This window comes from Suncus etruscus, chromosome 4 (assembly GCF_024139225.1).
Source record: "Suncus etruscus isolate mSunEtr1 chromosome 4, mSunEtr1.pri.cur, whole genome shotgun sequence".
NCBI lineage: Eukaryota > Metazoa > Chordata > Mammalia > Eulipotyphla > Soricidae > Suncus > Suncus etruscus.
This window is the reverse complement of record NC_064851.1, coordinates 56,982,261-56,987,588: the sequence shown is the minus strand read 5'-3', so window position 1 is coordinate 56,987,588 and position 5,328 is coordinate 56,982,261. Positions and strand designations below refer to the sequence as shown.

At 37.4% G+C, this 5,328-nt stretch overlaps 1 non-coding gene across 1 annotated transcript; it reads right to left on the bottom strand.

Annotated features, from left to right (window-relative positions):
• Positions 1–2,812: 2,812 nt before the first annotated feature.
• LOC126007964 (small nucleolar RNA SNORA51) lies at positions 2,813–2,942 on the bottom strand. Its single transcript, XR_007495426.1, has one exon. It is a non-coding gene; the product is annotated as a small nucleolar RNA SNORA51 (small nucleolar RNA).
• Positions 2,943–5,328: the final 2,386 nt, after the last annotated feature.

Below are 5,328 nucleotides of genomic sequence, written 5' to 3'. Positions count from 1 at the left end.
AGTAACCCCTGAGAATCACCGGGTGTGGACCAAAAACCACACACACACACACACACACACACACACACACACACACGTACGTACGTACATACGTAGAAAAGGTCTCTTCACTATATTGGAACAGAATTTTTTTAAAGAATTTTATTTATTTATTTATTTATTTAATATTATTATTTTGGTTTTGGGGCCACACCTAGTCCAAAAAAGAACTCAGGGGTTACTCCTGGCTCTGTGCTCAGAAATTGCTCCTCTTAGGCTAGGGAGACTATATATAATTCTGGAGATTGAACCCAGAATTGTTCCTCGTTGACAGCATGCAAACAAATGCCCCATTGCTGTGTTATCTCTCTGACTCCAGGAACTAGACAATTAATGTCTAACCCTGGGCTGTGAACTATCTCAATGACTGGCTGACAGGCATAACCTAAACTTGAAAATCTCTATCCAAAATCTTCTGACCCCAAGTGATTTGCCAAGGAATAATCATTTTATGGTGAGCTCCAGGAGAGTAAATATAATTATGTGTTTCCTGGATTGTGCATAGTACTCAACAAATAAATATAAATAAATTGCTTTAAGATTCCCAGGTGGGGCTGGAGAGATAATATGGAGGTAAGGCATTTGCCTTTCATGCAGAAGGATGGTGGTTCAAATCCCGGCATCCCATATGGTCCCCTGTGCCTGCCAGGGGCGATTTCTGAGCATAGAACCAGGAGTAATCCCTGAGCGCTGCTGAACGTGACCCCCCCCCCCAAAATCAGCTCAAATTACAGGGCCAGAGAGATAGCATGGAGGTAAGTCTTTTGCCTTTCATGCAGAAGGTCATCAGTTCGAATCCCGGCGTCCCATATGGTTCCCCATGCCTGCCAGGAGCAATTTCTGAGCATGGAGCCAGGAATAACCCCTGAGCACTGCCGGGTGTGACCCCAAAACCACACACACACACACACACACACACACACACACAAAAACCACAACAACAAAAACAAAAATAAGATTCCCAGGTGACTCTGAAAAATAAAGAAACCTATTAGTGCCCTCAAATAATAACCATCAAGATAGAAGATTGTTAATAAAGTGTTTACCCTTTCCCATAACTACAGAATTGGGTCTTGAAAATGCACTTACACTCTTAGTATAGCAGATAGATGGCTAAAGTCAGAATCAGCTCAGGGAATCAAATAAATACAAGATTTCCTTTACAACACTGAGCTTATACGATTTTATGAAAAATAATAGTTAGGCCTGTGGTACTGAATGGAGCCTGAACACAGGTGACCCTATGCCTTTAGTTTCTTGAGAACTACTACTTCAATATATTGAGTCTCATCAAAGAGACACACAAAGTAATGGCATATAATTAAGAATACAAAAATAAACTCATGCATATATGACAATTAACTTACAACAAAGGAGTTAAAACTATACTATGTAGAAAAAAAAGTTTCTTTGACCAAAAGTATTGGAAATTCATACAAAAATCCATGACCAGGGACCGGAGAGAGAGCATGAAGATAAGGCTTTTGCCTTTCATGCAGAAGGACGGTGGTTCGAATCCCGGCATCCCATATGGTCCCCCATGCCTGCCAGGGGCGATTTCTGAGCATAGAGCCAGAAGTAACCCCTGAGCACTGCCGGGTGTGACCCCCCAAAAAAATACATGACCAATAACAAAATTAAACTACTTAACATCATACACAAAAATTTAACTCGGAGCAAAAGTACATTATGTGGGGCTGGAGAGCTAGCATGGAGGTAAGGCGTTTGCCTTTCATGCAGAAGGACAGTGGTTTGAATCCCGGCATCCAATATGGTCCCCTGAGTTTGCTAGGAGTGATTTCTGAGCATAGAGCCAGGAGTAACCCCAGAGTTCTGCCGGTCTGACCCAAAACTAAAAAAAAAAAAAATTAAAAAAAGTACATTATATAGGAAATTTGATTTATATTTGTCTGATTGGGGTTCAATTCCTGGTACCCCACCTAGAGTGATCCCTGAGCACAGAGCCAGGAGTAAACCCTGAAAACTGCCAGGTGAGACAGAAAAATAAGAATCACAAAATATAAATCAAATTGAATAAAAATACCTGGTTATATATAACTTGAAATTGTAAAAGCCATAGAAGAAAGGTAATACACTCACAAACAGAGATCATATAGGGTTACTTGAGGAAACTCAACTCCAATAGCAAAGAAAAAATAAAAATTTTAAAGTGGAATTATACCGAACTAAATGGTTTTTATGCAGTAAAAGATAATATGACTAAATAAATGACGAACCCAATAAGAGAAGATAGTTGCACCTCATAAGTTAGACAAGAGATTAGTATCCAAAATAATATTCATACAGGGGCCAGATAACACTGCTGGTAGGACACTTGCCATATATACTGCTGACCCAAGTTCAATCTCTGGCATCTCAGATGGTCTCCAAGCATCATCAGGAGACTCCTGAGTGCAGGGTCATGAAGTAACCAAAAACCATTAAAAAAAAAAATACATACAACAAAAACCTACCCAATTAAACAGGGAACAATATGGTGGCTAAAGAGATAGTTCATGAGTTTTGGCACTTGATTTGCATGCCACTGACTTTGATTTAAACCCCAGAACCTTATATGGTCCTATGAGCAATGTCAGGAGTCACGACTGAGCATAGGATCTAGGAGTAAGCCCTGAGTACAGCCATAGAATCTGTATTTTCAATTACCATGTGAATTTGAAACTCAGGATGTCTAATGTCCTAAAGTTCATTAGTTTTGTTTCTTCCATTGTCTTCTGTATTCTCAACATATAGTCTCAATATATTCTTTTTTTTTTGTCCCCCAATTCACAATACAGAACAGGCAAAGGGCCTGTGTTGAGGTATATATGGGATACATTTACTGTACCTCCTCTTTCTATAGTCAATGTAAAGAACACAGCCTGTGGTAAGAATTGGGGGCATTATCTTTTCTTTTCTTTTTTTCTGATTTTTTAAATATATATATATGTATATGTGTATATAATCCTTCACCAGTGCAACATTCCCATGACCAATATCCCAAGTGCAGTCACAGAAATAATTACACTAAGAACTATCATAACAAAATGTGACTGAATGAGGGAACTAGAAAGCCTGTCTATAGTACAAGCCAGTGTGGGTGGGGAGGAAGGACTCTCAATATGTTCTTAAAGCTACATCCTTAAGAGATTTTTAGCAATGATACTTATTAAATATTTTATTAAATATACTAGGAAAGGAGGGGTTAGGCAGTTGGTGATTGAAATTATTTGTTACCAGAGAGCAATATTAGTATGTGGAAGTTCTAATGATACTTCCTATCCTTTTTTCTGATATGTGGCCACTTTAACAGCATCAGTGGAGATATAAGCTCCTTACATGTGATCAACATTATATTTAAGGTAGAGTTTGTAAACCTTCTGAGCAATAATCTGTTTTTTTATTCATTTAAAGAAAACACATTACATAGCTAACATAGTTGTCATAATACATTTGTTTTCTGATAAGTGAAACCAAAGTTATTAAAAATAAAATGGAAAAAATAAAAGAGAAGGAAAAAAGAAAGAAAGAAGAACAAAAGAAAGAAGAAAGGAAGGAAGGATGATAGGAAGGAAGGGAGGGAGGGAGGAAGGAAGGAAGGAAGGAAGGAAGGAAGGAAGGAAGGAAGGAAGCAAGGAAGGAAGGAAGGAAGGAAGCAAGGAAGGAAGGAAGGAAGGAAGGAAGGAAGGAAGGAAGGAAAAGTACAGTAGCAAGCACATTTGTGAAAATTACTTCATCTTCAATGAAGTCAATACAACGGCAGAAAGTTTAGTAATATTTTGCTGTTAGTTGTCTATACTGTTAAATTGGGGTGTTCCTTTAGAGGTGCCACCATCAAACAAATGAAGTTGTCCAGAAATTCAAAGCACTATTAGTTATACTACAACTTTTAGGGGCATGTATTCAGCTTCCAGGCCTCGTAGAAGAAGGATGCCTGCACTTGCTCTAAAAAGCACTGGTGATATCAGCCCCAAAGCTCAAGTTTGGTCAGATTGGCGTCCCTGAGGGAATCATAGAAAGTCACAGATGAAACAGGGTCATTGAGGAAATGGTGATTCTGGGTGATGAAAGCAGCAAGTGTGACTTCGACAGATCAGGGCTTAGCCCACCCTCTCCTGAGATGGCCAGTTTTATGCTGCGTGGGCCAGTGTAGCCATAGTATTTTATGGCTTGGTTCTCATTCAAGAAACGAGTGAGTCTATGGAGCTGGGCCAGTTCAAATATCATGAATAATGTCATTTAAAAAAAAAATTGGAACCAAACTGTAGTAATGAATACTCTGATTAGATTATTCATTCTGACAAATAATCAGATTAGATGCTTTGCAAGTATGCATCTTTTAGCCTTTTCATAAAAAATTGTCTTATAGTTCTTATTTGAGGCACTCTGATTCACAAAACTGTTCATAAAAGGGTTTATGTATTTTTTCAAGTGCCTATCATGCTTCAGACAATACTACAAGTAGTTAATGAGATCAATAAGAGTAGTTTCATTTCATAACTTCGGTGCATAAAAAGACCTCTTTGAATCTTATTAAGGAAGTTAAAACGTTAATAGTTAAAAATTAAACATACTATCACTATGAACAGCATCAATGCACAATATATTAATGACACAAGAATGTAGATGGTTTTAACATCTTATTTTAAATGCCTTCAATTATTGTCTATTCTTTGAATAGACAGACTAATCCCATTTTGTTGAATCAGAATCATTTGGCTAAGTTTATTATTAGCACCAAAAAAAAGTATAGTTTAAGGACTTTTGCCTAAATATTTTCTCCTTATCTCCTTACTACCTTTTCGGGTTTTTTTCCTTGTTACATAATTCTTGGGTCACTCACTTCTTCCTGGATTATTTGTACTTCTAGATAATGACTATTTTCTTCCTTATCATCACCTATGGTATATATTATTTTACCTTTATCTTATATCTGTGTAAGAAACCCATCTAACACACTGTGTATTTCTTTTTGAAGAAGAAACCAAAACATTAATAATTTGTCTCTCATAATTAAGTTACCTGAAACATGACTTTTACCTCTTTGTGGGGTCTTTTTCCTTTTAAAACCCTGTCTTTATTGCTGACATGTCACCTGCTCAAATATCTATGATTAAATCTTCTGGTTGGGCAGGTGAATAGCTGAAATATGACTAACAGGTACTTACACTTCAGGAAACTCAAGATTGTGTAAGCATGATGCTTGATTCATACCTTTTCCTGCAATGTAGAGATGATGTAAGACAAGCCCTGACAGCCTGTTTTCTAATTCAATAAGCCAACAGGAAA